The sequence below is a fragment of the Pundamilia nyererei genome, unplaced genomic scaffold (genome assembly GCF_000239375.1).
Source record: "Pundamilia nyererei isolate P.nyererei 1_Seehausen unplaced genomic scaffold, PunNye1.0 scaffold00002, whole genome shotgun sequence".
NCBI lineage: Eukaryota > Metazoa > Chordata > Actinopteri > Cichliformes > Cichlidae > Pundamilia > Pundamilia nyererei.
The window spans coordinates 7911329-7928611 of record NW_005187403.1 but is presented as its reverse complement, the minus strand read 5'-3'; positions in this window follow the sequence as shown (position 1 = coordinate 7928611).

Sequence of the window (17283 nt, the reverse complement as noted above, 5' to 3'; positions counted from 1 at the left end):
CACACACACACACACACACACACACACACACACACACAAATACATTCAAAGAAACAAACAAACAAACAAAAATTCTCAACTTTTTTCATAGCCACTTAAAACAAACATGATGGTTGGTTCACATTCATTAGCATAAATCCGTTGGCAAGGTTTACCACCCTGTTAATTACCGGGGTTTCTGAGAAACTTAAGCAGGACGAGACACATCAAGGGCAGTGCAGCCGAGCAAAAGAGGAGTTCTGAGAATTTTGATTCCTCGCCAGATAAAAAGTGAATAATCTTGTGCAAATGTTATTTTTGGGGGTTTTTTTTCCTCTTTTTTTGTATAAACAAGTCTCCTCTACAGCATGCATAAATATCACCTCCAACACTGATTAAAATCAGGATTTTTAATTATGTCTCTGCATGCGTCTGCTGCCTGCTGTTTTCACGTGCGAGAAGCCGGGGTCCAGGGTACAAAACTTCCCCCTTTGAATACGACAAAGAGAAAAAGGCGTTCGGTACACAGAACATCAACTCGAAGTTACACCCACATGCTGCTGTTGCTTTCATCCTGCCACCTGTGGAGTGGGTGTCACCATCTTATCCACCAAATCTGTCACATAGACCTTTTTCTGCTTACAGGCCATCTTTTGGGTGATGAAATCTGTTTCATGAATAGCATTTGTGTGCGTATGTGTGTGTGTATTGTGAGGGTTTTAAAGTATAAGAGCAGTAAATTCAGTTATGTGGACAATCACCAGAGATGGTTAGGTGGAGTGCTCTGTTAGAGATCCATAGAGGAAATGATATTTGCAATGTAATGTATGTATTGCTTAGAAGTAAAATATACTATGATGCTCACAATTTCGCAGTTTTTTCTGGATAATTCATCAGGAATATGCGGAGATCACTCAGAAGCCAAACCAGTCATTATGGATACAGTGAAAACACTGAGAAATGAGTTATTTTATAAATAATTAAGTTCAATTACAATTAAAGATCATAATATATACAACCCATGACCAACAAAAATTTGAAAGGTTTCCTTAGTATACATATTCTGTATGTTGTTCTCTAATCTGCCAAATATTTTGCCTCCCTTTTTTCCTCCTGTAAAAAGTGAACTTGGTCCATCAAGCTAACAATGGGTTAGAGGTGTGTAGGTGTGTGTGGGAGGCGTCGGCTTGCAGCAACATCAACATTTTTGTCAGGTCTGTTTGCTTCCAAAGGTTCAAACATATATGACCCGATGCCTGAGGTACAAACATCAACCACTTCTTTGTCCTCCTCCACTTTTCTGCATGAGCGAGGGGGTGGGGTGAAAAAAAACACCAAAAAAAGTCATGTTAAGTCCCTCTTCATGTTACAGCTTGGCAATGTTTTCAAAGCAGAAACTTCATGAGATGTGTCAGTAAAGACACTAGACTTAGGAAGCCATTGCCAGCTGCATGTTAAACGTGTTCTCATCCCACACAGAGTCCTTGGCGAGTTAACGCATTGGCTACGACAATACTTGACATCTTTAATGTTATAGCTTTCAGATTGGACGCCGAGAGGCAACAATCTTCTTTTTTAAGACTGAAGAAAATGGACATTTGAAGGTTGGATGGACGGACAGATGGGGAATGTGAAGCTTGTTGTTTGTTGTTGATTTTCTTTTTGCTTCACCATCATGATTCTGTTCGTAACGTTTATGGTCAGAATATTTAGGTTCAGACTTTCTGCTTTGTTGACCTCGGTACCAGCGCTAAGCTTTTAGCAGATGATGTGATTCTTCTGAGCTCATCCTGTGGCACCCTCCATCTCACTCTGGGGCAGTTTGCAAGCGACTTTGATTAGTTCCTCTAAGTCTAAGGCCCATTATGGGTAGAGAAGGAGTTCCTGCCTTGTGTGTGGAAGTCTAAGTATCTCTGGGTCTTCATGAGTTCATGAGTGAGAGGATAGTGGATCTACGTTCCCTCCCTCACCTGTTGTCATAAACTCTTGGTAGTGACCAGACAAAAAGGACCACCAATACAAGCAGCGGGTCTGAGTTTCCTCTAAAGGGTGTCTGGGATGTCACTTAGAGCTAGGATGAGAAACATTCCAGCGAGACTTAAAGCAAAGATGCTACTCCTCCACATGTAAAGCAGCCAGGCGAGGCGGTTTGGCCATATGACCAAGATGCCTCCTAGAGATCTTCTAGGTGAAACATTTCAGGCATGTCTTCCTGGGAGGAGACATGTAGGAAACCCACCCAGCAGAAGAGCTAGAGGACCTACCTGAGGTGATGGAGGTCTGGACATCTGTGTTTAGACTGGCACCCCAGCAACCCCAACCCAAAAAAGCATCAGAAATTGGATGAAGAGACGGATGGTCATGTTTTGAGAAATGGCTTGCATATAAATATACTCTTTCACAACATTACCAGTTGTCACAGAAACACGATGCACACCCAGTGCATTTACATGTGATGTCCTTTGGGTCCTTTATAAGAGAGAACTGTTTCACTGTGAAAAATGAAGTAAAAGTGGTCTTTTTTTTTTTTTTTAGGGAAAACACAACCTTTTATGTACATGTAAGTTTAATAAATCCAGAGCAAATATTTCCCCAGTACATCTCTAATCACCAGACATGTTGAGGTTTATCGGTGCTGATTGAAAGGCAAATTTTTACTCTCAGAAATTCTCTCAAATTATGTCAGCTGAGTCAGCATCATTGGGTATGAAGCTTTCAAATGAAAAAGTGTGGGGGTGATTTTGTAGACCTCTGTAATCTGCTACTTAATTCTGCTTAAGGCAAGAGGCTTGAGGGTACTAACAGAACACAACCGAATCTCTGCTGAGTTGCAGTTGTGTTGCATTGTGGGTAATGTGCTCACTGGGTTCTGACGAGGAAGAAGAACGCGTGAATGAAAAAATGTCTCTTGTTCCGTTGCATTGATTTTCTCCCTCTTGAAATTGTCCATTGTGGCGCTGACATGTTTTGTCAGTATCAGTAAATGTATCTTTTAAGGCTCTGATAAAAACAAGGTAGCTTTTATTGCTCACTGTGTGCTGTCCCTGAAATGACAACAGACTGCATTCAAGACTAATCCGTCTGGATCTCTTTTACACGCTGAAGATAAAAGAAGAGTGTCTGAACATCTTTTCTGGTGTGATATTTGTATGTAGTGTTAAACCAGTGTAAACAGATGGCTTCCTGCTGTATGTCAGTTCAGTGTCAGGGCGGTGCTCCAATGTACTGACCAGCATTCAGAACTCGGGCTTGCAAGTCTGATCTGAGCTATTTTAACTTGAGCTGCTAGTGCTGTTTGAAAGCAACACCCCGACAGAGGCAAAAGTTTTAAAAACAAGGCAAAAGAAGTTTTTGCCTCTGTTAAATTTATTACTGTAGCAGCAGAGTTACGAGGAGTGTTGTTGATGTTAAATTAGAGAATCAGGGTGGCTCTAGGAACAGCCCGTACACATTGTTATTTATAAAATAAATACATGTAACTGGACTCCTGTGAGAAATACGGCCCTACTCACTGTTAAGCACCTATAGAATAGGACCAGCATGACTAAATTGTAACTACATGAAGCATAACCAATCAAAGGACTTTGACTGGAGACTCTCATGTTTGTCATTTGATATTTATCTCAGTTTGTAATCATTGTTGCATGGTAAATTGTGGTCTTTTTGATTACTTGCGTCAGCTGTCATGGTTGGCAGCCCCAGTAACCATGCTTAGCCAATCAAATATCCATTTTTGGTATGAGTGTGTCTGCTCATTGTAGACACACAATAAGCAGACACACCCGAAGGTGTGAGTGTTCGTGACAAAGTGGGATCAGGCAAAACTTGGTTCAGGGGCTAAGACTAGTCATCATTCAAAACAAGACACCCTCATGTGGAAGTTGCATTATAACCCCCATAAAACCAGTCTGACGTGCCTAACTAAAGCAGAAATGGGGAGGGAGCCAAAATTACTTGCAGAAAGAGGTGAGGAAAGAAGAAGGGAAAGGCGAGGATGGGAGAGAGGTGGTTTGAGAATTAAGGGCTTAACTGTGTCAACTGTCTTAACAGCGATTGCAGCAGATCCATTTACTCTGACATGTGCAACAATGCAGGCCATTTTTACAGATTCTTCATCTTATTTCTTTTTTGGGAGGAAAAGATAAAAACAAGTATGAATGAAAACTGCATTAGTATGTTGCATGCAAGCTGTGTTTTCTATGTCAGTATTGGGTATTTTCACTCACACACTTCAAGTCTTTCAATCCGTGTTATCATTACACCAACCGTGCTTGGATTTTGTAGCAATCTGGAGTTTGATTTGCTAACCTGCACGCCCCATGGTTTCGGTGAGAAGTCACAGCAGCTGTCATTTCCTTCTTCTCTGCTCTCCTGAGAGTTTTCTTGCATGGTATTGTGCGCACATAGCTGTCTGCCATTTTGGGCGTGATGCAAAAAATAAAGCTTTTACTTTAAAGTCAAACACTGTCTGTTTCTGATTTATGTCATATTTTTATAGGTTCTCTACTGCTCAGAGAGCAAATGCAAACAAATTGGTGTGTTCTGTACAAACAAGAGGCTGTGGAGGGTTTTTCAACCAGTAAGTTAGGTAAATGCAATAACTATACAGTAAATAAGGTAATACAGCAATCTTCAGGAAAATGTGTATCTGTATAATTATATTCTTCTAAATTTTGCAGACAGTAAGGAAGACTAAGAGCCAGGGGCACCTCCAGACTGTGTTGGGAGCCACTAAAAATACTGGGGTGGCGCACCGAAAACAGAATTTCCAGTTTTATTATGTTGTTGTCAAATATAGGTTCCTGTTATCAGAGTAGATATCACTGAAAATGGGTGCATATGAAAACAAAATTAGAAATGAGTCTAAATTTTGATCAGATAGTGATGCCAAATAAAACCTTAAGTATCAGAAAATTATTTGCAGTTCATCCTGAATGGCAGCTAAATGTCTTTACCAAATTTTGTATCAAAAATAATAGCTGTTGCGATCTATCCTGTACCAAAGTGGTAGGCTACAACATGGACAAAAGTACATAACAACTTACACCTACATGGAAACGTTGAAACCCATACTATGAAGCTCTTGGTGCACAGATTGTGTGCTGATGTTAATGCCAGAGAACATTTGAAACTCTGCAGTTAATGAGTCAGCGCATCGTTATCGACTTTAACGCACTATGTACCTCAGCACAACTTGACGTGGTTTAGCAGAGTTGCTGTGGCTCCTAAAAACTTCCACTTTCCAGTAATACCACTTATAGCTGATCTGAATTCAAACATTAAGAGTTGTGGCCCAGTACCTTTGGCCTTATACTGCATTTGAAGTTTCCCATGTTTTTTCTTTCGTTGTCAACTTTATCAAATTTTGCCACATTACCCAAAATACCTTCAACATACTGCAATCTGCCACAGTCTAAGAAATACTTGGTAAATGGTGTGTTTTTTCCGCCTGTCAAAATTCTTAAACTTGTGACATACTTCAAAAAGCGTCTCCTTAGTTTAAAGCTTCAAGGAAGCAAAAGAACAACAAAAGAAGAAGAAGGAAAAAAACAGGAGACGAGCTCATGTGAACCAGTCTTGCCACTTCAGGGGTGTAACGCTGGTGTACGCTTCAGTGAGAACTGTCGGCACTGCCCATCTCTCAACCCCCTCCACCCGTCTTTCACCAGATCCATTTCTACCTCTCCCTCTTTCTCTCCCTTCTCTTTCTCCCCATCCCTCCCCGTCTCCCAACGAGCCCCACCACAAAACCCCACCCACAGCCTGGGATGACATGGAGAGAATATGATCTAACCACACACTCAGAGATATTAGCTCAGCGGCCACCCCCACCCCTTACACGCACATGCACACGCAAACATCAACTCTTCCATTCCCCTCTGTCATGCCCATGCCCACCCCCACACACCCTCCACACCCGCAGTGTTCCCTTCCCTCACTCCTCCCCCCCAAATCTCCTCCTCATCCTCCACTCCCTACAACATAGCTGCCAGGCCGTAATGTTTTTCTTAGCCTCTCCTACACAGTGTTCACACAGATTCCCTCTCCCTCTACATACAGCAACATCCCACACACCCTGGGCCCAGCTGACCCACTGAGAGAGGAGGTGGGAGAGCTTTGGTTGGGCAGTAACGCCATCACAGAGGGACACGCAGTGTGACTGTTTCACTAAAAAGACGACAGCAGGAAATGTGAACGTGATTCCTCTATCTGCTGCTTTGCTTTCGGTGAATTGAAAAAAGACAAAAAAACTTGAGAAAGTATCTTTTCCAGGTTTCGATCCTTCAGCTAGCCCACATTTTTGCTCTCTTTGTTGCGTGCTGATGTTTGCAGCAGCCTTGTCGAGGCCATGATCATGTGGGGTTGACAGGATGTGGTGCAGGATCCACTCCTCTCCACAGAGACAGAGAGAGACACAGCTTTAAAGGTTACAGTGTCTGTTATCAGCGGGCCGATACCTGCGATCAGTCTGCTGTGGTTTTCTCAGCATGGCCCTTGAACAGAAACAGCATCCATCTGTGGATCTCAGCAGATTCACTCCCCTGGTGTAGATGTGACAACAACTATTGAGAGTGAGACTAAGGGAAAGTCGATCTGCTCTCTTTCCATTGTCCCATACAAAATATTTGAGTTAGCAGTTACGCAAAAACAAAGAAAAAACACTGAGCCTGTCCCACATACATAATCACCCTAAATACAAGTTATGCTAACTCGCAGTTTGCTGCATGCTCAGGAACTAACAGACAGACACAGTTAACAACTAGCTGGTGAATATTTGGAGTATTAAGCACCGAAGAGCCAGTCGGGAGTTAATGGAAACAAAAACAGAGCTTAAAGACATCGTTGGGCTAACTTGAGAAGAAATATTTATAAAAGTAAAAAACAAACACAAAAAAAATAAAAAAAATTTAAATAAAAAAAAAATCAGCTATTAGGCCTCTGATTTAAGAGAAACAGTCAAATAAGCCTGTTAAGATTGTGGTAACATTTTGCTGGTGTAGTGTTATACTAACCCTGTTTCAGTTTTGATGCTTCTGTTAGTTCTTGTACTGAGGAGATGCAAGTAGTTCAAAATCAGACAAGGCAAGTTGTGCACTGATTGGTAATGACGATTGAATCATTTGACTGCGATTCTTATGCTCGCTGCTGGACTTTACAGTTACACTTTCAATCCTGACGACACATCTAACTCATGGATGGTGGGTTTAATATGCACAAACTCTAGACAACAGCACAATGCTGGCAGCCATAATGCCTGATAATTGCTGGTGTTAGCCAGTGTAGCTAATATTTTCATTACCATTGGTATTTTGTTAGTGGTCCATGGGCATGTCCAAAGGGAGGGCATGGGGTGGCACTGGCCTTAAACATCACTGGCCCTCTCTGGAGCTCCAGAGGAGCCTCCCACGAATGGTCCATGCCGTTTATTTTAAAGCTTTAGTTACTTATTGCACATTAATTGTATTATTATAGGTCGAGCTAATCAGCAACATATAAGTACTGAAAATCTTTACTTTATGCACTTGAAATATAGTTTGATTGTAAAACCTTTGCACTGTGAAGCTACTTATGTAGGATTATTAATCTTTCTGTGAAAGTACATTTGACTTAACAAACAGTTATCACATAAAAATATTAAGTTTAAACTCTTAATAAATTTGCAATAGGACACCAAACTGAACATGAACCTCATAACTGTGCCCAGTGTTTGACTTTATTTCTGATTGCATATTTTCCCGGCAGTTCGGCTACATAGCCAGGATATCAAACATTGGCAAATATACATCAGTACATGCTTATTTTATTGACCATTATGACTATTATTAAAACGGACCAAAGTATAAAGTGGAAGAACGCATTTTGATAGCTTGTTTATCACAATAGTTTTATTCAGTCTTAAGCTAAAGTCTAAGAAAATACCATATTAAGCTTATAGTAGCAGTCTTGGCATTCAAAAAGTCATGAGTGTGGCTAAAAATACAAGCAAAAATGTGTTTTGTACTGACTGAAAAAAGACATAGGAGAACTAGATGAAAATTATTTTCTTTATCATTTGTCTTTTTTTTCTCCAAACAGTGAAATATGGTATAGTGTCCCATTTGAATAATGTACAAAAAATGTAAGACATGCATTGATGAAGAATCACATTCTTTTTTTTAATTTTACACTTTTACACATCTTACAATTTTTTGCATGCATTTTGGACATTTTCTCATAGGAAAAATGCATCAATGTTAAAGTATAATGGAATTAAATTACATTTTACAATATTTTCATATTATGTAGCATACAGTGCTGGTTCACAGGAGGTCAGATTCCAACTCATAGCAGTCCAATTAACCCCCAACTACAGCCAAGAGTGCTTGTATTAAAATGGTTTTATTTATACAAAAAAAAATATGTGAATATTGCTCTCCAAACAAAAGTGCATGGTGTTGACCTCAGATCCACAGAGCAGCCAATTTGAGCAGATGATTTTATCAACTCAGATTAAATATTTTACAAAGTATGAGCACACCAAATGTTGTCTGCTGACTTTAGATAACATTTTCATGAATTTAGTGAATTTCAGAAAAAAACACTATGTTTATATTTTATGGATTAGTTCAGTTTGCTTTGGACATTTTCTGTGTTTATGATTCTTGGTTATAATCACATATTCTTAAGGTAAAATATGCACGAATGTACGTATTATGGGGCAACCTCAGGTCACAGAGGAAAGAAGCAAAGAAAGAAAAAAAACAAAGGCAGAGTGAAAGAAGGATACATGATTGCTTGTTTTCTGCTTTCCAGATTGAGCCAGTCACATGTGGGACAAAATAAAAGCATATTCAGTGAACGATAATAATCCCCCTGGTCTATCAATATCCACATAGTCATTATACCTAGCAGAGAGGAGAGGGTGCTGGTCAGTGGAGGATTGTGGGTTTTGCAGTTCGGAACAGCTAAAATAGCTACGCCGCTGGTTGGGCATGTGACTACAGGGTCCGGCAAAACTTGAGAGTGTCCTGGCAGAGTTGACGAAACCACACGCTGACACAAATGACTGGCCTTTCATGCCTTTCATCTCAATACGGAATCAGAGGCTCTTGTCAGAAACAAGCATGCAGTTATGGGCCACAAAAGCACAAGTTACGGGTGTCAAGCCGTGCTAGTGAGAGGGGAAAAACACACAGTGCTGAAAGGACAGGAAATGTTTTATTTAAACATCTTCATGGTCATTTAATTGAGGAAGACACTGAACTTCTGTTGGGTAGGAATGCTCTATTTGGATGCTATTAGATGTTCTGGGACATCTGGGCCAAAATGTAGATGAGGGGACTGATGCACCGCTCGTGTCAAGCAAAAATATTTAAGCACAAAAATAGCTATCTTAACTGCCATACACATAGAAGTATCCATAAATATAATACTTATAGTTATCATAGTTAACTAATCATGCAAGGCCCTGTTAAAACTATAACAATGGAGCTTGTTTTATAAGCTTACGATGTCAAATATAAAATCTCAGTCTTTAAGGTTACTAATACCTGTGGTTCTAAAACAACAAACAAACAAAAACAGATGACCTCAGTTAAACCTCACTTGGAATTATAAGTTACAGTCATACCTGTATCTGTGTATGAGCATGTGATTTTGTATGCGCGTGCTGCCTTGCGCTGGAGCCCCCTCATTGGGCGGCAACAGGGCTGAGGTAACATCACACGTTTTCTTTTTTTTCTTCCTTTCTTTTCTCTTTTTTTTTTGATAATATATATAGCTGGAAATAAAAAGCTCTCATAACTACTGTGGTTTTAAGTGTTGCCAGGTCAACCTACCCACTCTACACTCAACAGCACTGGGATGGGATGGGTTGAGCAGGGGAAGAGGTAAGAGAGGAGAAGTGGGAATAATCGAAAGAATTTGGGGAGCGAAAGAGTGAGGACAGGCGCATGGTTTCGTGGTAGGGTGGGGGTACGACGAGGAAGGAAGGGGTTGAGCGGAAGAGGAAGGAATGAGGTGAGGGGTGGGGAGAAATGAAAAGCAAAAGCCAAGCTGACAAAAGAGTAGAGCTAAAGAGGAGACAGTCGAAGCATTGAGGACATCACGATGATGAAGGGGGAACAGAGGATGATGAAGGCTAAGGTGAGCTGGGTGACGATCGGTGTTTTGGCTCCTTTTGCTCTTTAACCCCAGCACTCCACCCTGCGCTGCAACCATCAGACCCTCTATCCTCTTATTCTACATGAGAGATAAAGTGTGTGTCTGTGTGCAATCGTTCATGCGTATCACTGTGCGTGTGTCTGTGTGTGTTTGCGCTGGCCTGGCCTGCCAGCTGCCAGTGTGTAGCACTCAATCCAGCAAAGGCGAAGCCTAATTACAGACGCACGGCTACAGATTTAGCCGGCATGCTAACCATAACGGAGGAGGCAGCAGGGAGGGGATCACTTGGAAAAGTCACGGCTGGACGGGAGCTTCACAAGAGCGGACCACAGGGACAAGGGAGGGGGGGTACTCTATTTCAGGATCTGGTGCTCTCATTATTTATCATAGCAGAAGTCTCGGCAAGAAGAGGCAACCTACAATTGACTACACGCATGGGAACAAATTGGCACAAACCGAGCGACACCCCAAGCCCCCACCCCGCCCCAAATCCCTCCCACCCAGATCATTTATGCTTCCATCTACAAGCTGCGTCCAAACCGTCCTGCACACAGTTGCATTTCCCTCATTCATATGCACCAATATTGCCTCAACTGTTGCTATAACCAACTTGTCTCCAACAATGTAACATCCAGTGTGAGTGGGGTGGCACTGAAAGCACACGACTCATTACAGGGACAGATTCCTCTCGTGTCTGGCATATGCTAAACGACATAGAAAGTTTTCCAGGTTGTCAAGCTGAAACTCTGCATGCTGGTGTGTATGCATGTGCAAGCCAGTATGTATGTACGTGAATGACTGTGTGTGCGCAATGTGTGTGTGTGTGTGTGACGGACAGTTTGTGAGACCAGGGAAGGTTGGCAGTTAAACTCTGAGCTCACCCACGACTCTACCACTTCCACCCACAGTGTCCTCTATACAGCTGCTCTCACTGAGCCAAACTCACACTTCATCCTCATCCCTCTCTCTTTTTCTCTCTGTGCTTCTATCGCTTTCTAGCTCCCTCCCTCATCCATCATCCATCCATCCATCCACCCATCCATCCAGCTCTTCCTTTTAATGCCTAATCTTCCCTCCCTCCAACATCCTTTCTCCGCACTTGTTACCCTCTACCCACCTCTTTCAGCGTGTTCATTTTTATGCAATCTCTTCACACTGTTAAGTTTTTTGCTTACTATTTTAAACTTTTGGACCTTGACACAGCCTACAGATCCCGTATAAGGTCTCGGCATCAGAAAAATGAGTTCACATGTGGACGGAGCTCCATTTGACGGTCTTCTTGGGCCTCCTTAAAGATGCCAGCCTTTACTGACATGAGCTGAAGGTTGAGAAGGGTCACGAAACACAGCTGAGTATAGCAAAGGTTTGGCAGTGTATAGAAAGAGGTATACTATACATCCAGAAATGTAAGGTTGCAATTACATTCTCAAACTATTTGCATGTTGTACGTTGAGATAGAATTATCAAAATTCATATTTAGCATCCTATTTTTTGCGCTCATATAATTACTGTATAAATAATCTATCAGCCATTAGTACAAAAAGATGACTCACTGATGAAAAGTCATCCACAAGAACAGAGGAGTTGACTCACACAACAACAGCACATACTCAAAACCAAGTCGGTGTCTGTGCTCTGTTTATCAAGGATTGGTTGTCATGCTCAGTCTTTCATTGACAAAAAACCAAAAAAACGCTCTTACAGTCACATTTTTCGGAGACTCTCCGTACTCACTCTGCTGACAAACCTTCAGCACTTCCCGTCAGCTTCATAATAAATGTCCGTGATGTAGCGGCTGTCCTCCTGAAGCTGCCAAACAGAATTGACAAAATTGGCTCTTTTTTGGATATGGCAAGAACAATTGCGCTGCTAGAGGTGGATGCCAATTTTGTTGTGTGCCCTTAAAGCAATTTTCATCATCTAAAAATAGGCTTCATTCCCCTTAAAACTGCACACACGCACACAAAAAGAATAATTCGAACACATAGAGGCAGAATTTCAGGTTTGCATGAGTCAAATGAAACATTTTGCCCAATTTTAAAAAGTGCTTATGGGTTCAATATCAATATCTAATGCAATGTTTGGTGCAATTTGAAACCTTGTTGCGTACACCTTTAAACAACAGTTCAGTCACCCCTAGGCAAATTAGCTTCTGCTGATATTTGCAGAGAAGAGAGGAAAACACAATAAAAAAATAAAATGGATTTGAAAAAAGAAAATTAGTCTTTGTTCAAATGTTAATGAACTGTCACATTTTGTTTCATAAACACATAAAACGGTACTACTTTTTCTGAACTTTATCACCTGTATCTACTTTTTAAGGATTGTTGAACTGGCTTACCCACTGAGTCTTACAACCCTGTGATTAGCTGCCACATGCATCGCGCCACTAAGCAACAAACTGAACACCTGATGATCTAAAAATGAACTTAACCCTACAAAGCAGGGAATAACAGTAAAAAGACATCAAAACACTTTGAGCATACAGTTTCCATTGTCTAAAGCGTTTAAGGGGACCTGCAGAAATCAAGCAAAGATCAGACAAGAAAACTTTCAGATTGAATCTTGTGCCTGCTAGACAGAAAGGCAACCCCCCCCTCCCAACCACCACCACCTCCTCCTCTGCGCAGAATCAGCGGGATGGTTCAGCCACCGCAGGGTGGTGGTGCACATTTCCACTGTGCAGCCCTGATGCACAAACAGGGTCTGCACAGAAGAGTAATACCTGCTAAGTCAGCACAAAAGTCATACCGCAAAAGGCTAAAGTGCACCTCTGGAAAGAGAAAGGACATGTATGGTTAGATCTTAGACATTGTGTATATGCAAAAAGTCCTAAAAGTACATCTGAAAAGAGGGAATCACAAATGAATAAAAAATTAATATGGGATTGTTGCAAATGGTGATATCTGGAAGGAAAGCTGATTATTAATTACTGGTAAACGGTAAACAGAAGAAAGGTATCCGGTTATATATCTGCTTCTTTGCGACTGTGGATGATGGTTCTCTGGCTTTTTAACAGTACACATAATGGTAGTGAGCAATCATTCATTTGATTAATTCTACAAGTGCCTCTCCTGACATTTGAAAATGTCTGTTGTGGAAAAAAAAAATAGGTCTGCGCATATATTTAAGTGACACACTTTTAAGTCACACACCACAGTTCTTATAGTAAATGACTTGAGTTGCAAGTGGTGCTATGCAAAATACAAGGTGGGCAAAACTGTGCCCACAAGCAAACACATAACCAGAAAAGCTGACAAACATAAAAACACAGAAATGTGTGTTTCACACACAAACACAGACGGATCGACAGACAGACAGACAGACAGATAGACAGATAGATAGATAGATAGATAGATAGATAGATAGATAGATAGATAGATAGATAGATAGATAGATAGATAGATAGATACATAGATAGATAGATAGATACATACATACATACATACATACATACATACATAGATAGGTCTTAACCCCAAAACTCACCTTAAAAAGCACCGCCTACCATTTTGAGCTTTGCCATGTCAGCAGTGCGGTATGGGAAATGAGGAGTGGGTGGGTGGGTGACCTGACGACCTATCAACAACTCGCTCAGGGCCCACCACACACCATCAGCATCTCCCTGCACTCAGCTCCAGCTCAATCGATCGCCCTCATTTTTGTATGTGCAGAAGGAAAAGCAACTGTTTTACAGTTGTGTTGCAAGACGTCTGTGAACTGGGGGAGGTGGAAAGGAAACTGCATCGCAGATGGTTGTTGTGTTTCTTGAACACTCAGTTTATTCACCTTCTGGGCTTGTTATCAGTCTTACGTGGTAGTTTTAGGAAGGACATGACATGAGCTTATGGCTGGTTAGAGTTAATAGATTTAACCTTATGTCTAACATGATTGACAGGGTTTTAAAACCACCTTTTTGCATTTGAATTGTGTTTTGTTTTGTATCCACTGGGCTTCAGATGTGATTTCACTTTGAACATGCACTTCACATGTGTGTGTTTGTCTTGCCAGCATGCATGCTAAGAGTATCTCTTAGCTTCATCCACGGCTCCGCATCAGAGCAAACAAGTAGCCTTTGTGAGATTGGACATCTTCACACAAACACTAAGTTGTGCACACTGAACATACATCAGCTATTGTCATCTTTACATTTAGCTCAATGTGTGTAGAGGAAATATAGTATAGTAAGTACAGCTTGTGCTTAACTGTAAGACTGCAACTATTTATCAAGGTTATGAAACCCTCGAAGAGACCTAGCCAGAGGAGAATCTATCTCTCTTTCTTTCACTGTTCAAGGTCAAAATGAACTTTTTTTTTTCCTTTTTTTTTTGCGGTGGACAATGTAAAAGAACCTAGGCAGGTCATAAGTCCATTTTAGGGCTCGAACAGGCATGCAATTGAAATCAATCAAAGTAGCCATCTGAGATTCCTGAAGATATCAGCCGGTGATCACAGACGTCATGCCCTGACAGTCAGGTAGCTTGGCAGTTCGACAGATGGTGCTGGTATTTCACTCTTGCTAATCACACATGTCACACTCAGCAGGGCGGTTCAGTGTTTACAGAGATGATCTGTCAACCAGTGCACTGGAGTTTAGTCTCTTCGAGGCTTTTCTTTGACTGTAACAAGAGCAGAAAAGCATGGTAAGAAAAAAAAAAGAATAAGGTTCCCATAAGCTTAAATTATGTACAGTATATTGCGCTGTTATGCCGAGTTTGACCAGTGAATAGGTAGGGCTGAGCAGATTTCTCAGTGTTGCGTGATAATGGAGCCAGATGTGGTTGGGTGCTTGGTCTTAACAAGATTCTTGGTGAGATTGAGCAGATGTGTTTCACCATCCTTAAAACTTAAGCTCGAAATAAACAAGCCTATTACAAACATTATCCCATTTACTTCCAAATAAAATTAAAATGATAAAAGACTACATCCTCAGAGTGAGCACAGGACCACTGCCTTGGCCCACCCAAATGCTATTAATTACACCTGTGTTTACTCAGCAGTGACATGATATTCTGTTGGGGAACCTTAGTTCCTGGCAGTCATGTGGATGTTACTTTTTGTACCACCCACCTAAACATAAACCAAGCACCGCCTCAGTGGCAACGGTAATCCCCGATGGCAGCAGCCTTCCCCAGTAGAATAATACCCCCTTACACACTACAAAAACTGCTCAGGTACAGCTCAGGGAACACAATAAAGAGCCTAAGGCACTGATTATTCCTCTATTTTTTTCCCCCCTTCCACACTGTCCATCTTATTTTGGGAACATGACATGATGAATATCACAGCAGTGCATATATCGTATAAGTGTTTCCTGGATTCTCTGAACGTTTTAGTGATATTATCTACCACAGATGATGAAATCTGCATACTCTCTGCTTTAAAAACAAAAAAATCGTATTTGCCCCACAGTCCTTCTTAGAGTAGGGTGTCACTTTAATAGTTAGTTAAAAATTAAAGAATTAGCCTTTAAGGGACGCTCCTGTTATACCCGATCATATTAGCAGTAAGCCTAATTAGTTGTAATGCTTTCCACCAAGTGCATTTTTAAAAAAGAAATTATTATTTTTATTATTTTGGCCTTATACAAGTTTTTCCTTCTTTATAAAAATGGCATATTCTTGCATTCAGATTTAAATTAGGTTTTACAACACATCCAAGCCTTTATGAAACTGGGTTTGTTCTTGTGAAGTACTCCTACACATTTACTCAATGGGGCACTAAAATAAAGAAAAATGGTCTCCTTCTTATGTATTTGAGATAAACACACACTGAACAAGATCGTGAGAGCTACGCTTGGTAGAAGAAGTGTCAAAGTAAAATCAATACTTCCCCCCCACAGTAACTGAGGTCAGGGCTGGCTTGTATCAGGTATGAAAATCTTGAAAAACAACGTGAAAAGCGAGGTTCGTCTTTTTTTCATGACTGTGGCTTCGGACAATTCAGATAATGTTGTTATCTCAGCAAGGCAAACGGTGCTTGTGCACATTTAAGGGGACGAATGCGTGTGAAGTGTTCATTGTTTTTTTGGGGTTTTTTTTGATTTTCTGATTTTCAGTGCTGAATCTGCAAGACAAAAGGAAGGGAGTATCACTTTTTTTAGAGTGAACAAGAACCGTTTCTTTCAGAATTATTATTACAATTATTATTGCTATATAAAAAGCATGAAAATGTTTAAGTAAAATGATTTATTCTTGGTTTAGTAAAGGTTTTTAAAACCACGTGAATAACTTTAACCGCATTAATGACTGAAAATTAAGAGACAAAAGGATGTCCATCTGATAAAAACTGGCGTTGCTTCGTTAGATCGGTGAAAATGACTGCACCCGAAAAAATGAGTAGTAGAGAGATATACTGGTTGAATCACGACGTGAGAAAAGCACTCGATCTTTTTATGTGTGTGCGTGTATGAGAAAGTGAAGAAAGCAGAGAACAGGAAGAGGCTGAGGACAAAGGAAGGAAGGAAGGGGCATCATGGGAAAGGGCTGTGGCTGCTGCGTGCAGCTGACTGCTGTACTTTGTCTTGGAGAGTCATGCCAGGGTTAAAAAACGAGCTGGTGATGAGATAATAAGTGATTGGGAAAGTTGAGACTGGGATGCATGACTGCGCCATGTTAAAGACTTTGTCATATATCTACCAGATCAACCAAAGCAGCTGTCTTTTCTCTTGCTACCTATGAATTTTGGTGACACGTTATCATATAAACCACTGAACTGGATTACAGGCAGAGGAAGCCTGAAGAAAGTAGGCTTTCACAATTGATAAGTTACATAAACCACACGATACTTCAGCAGTGCAGTTATGTGCAAGATTCACTTTTATTTACTTTATGCAAACATTTGCATTTTTAAACTACTTTATAGTTCAGGCCATTACATTTAAACCATAGTATCAGTTATTGCACAGTTTATTTAGTGTTTTGGAGAGAAAAAAAATCGCAATGATGTGTGTCTATCAAATATGATACATTAGGTTGTAGGGGTTAATCCTGGGGATAAAATTAAGAAAACTGTTACCATATAATAATAATAAACATTATTATTATAGTCTTTATAAATGCAATCCGTTTAATATAATATGTTTTTATATGTTCTCAATTAAAATGTATTTTTTTAATAATAATATAATAAAATGATAAGCCAACCTTTTTGAAATAAATT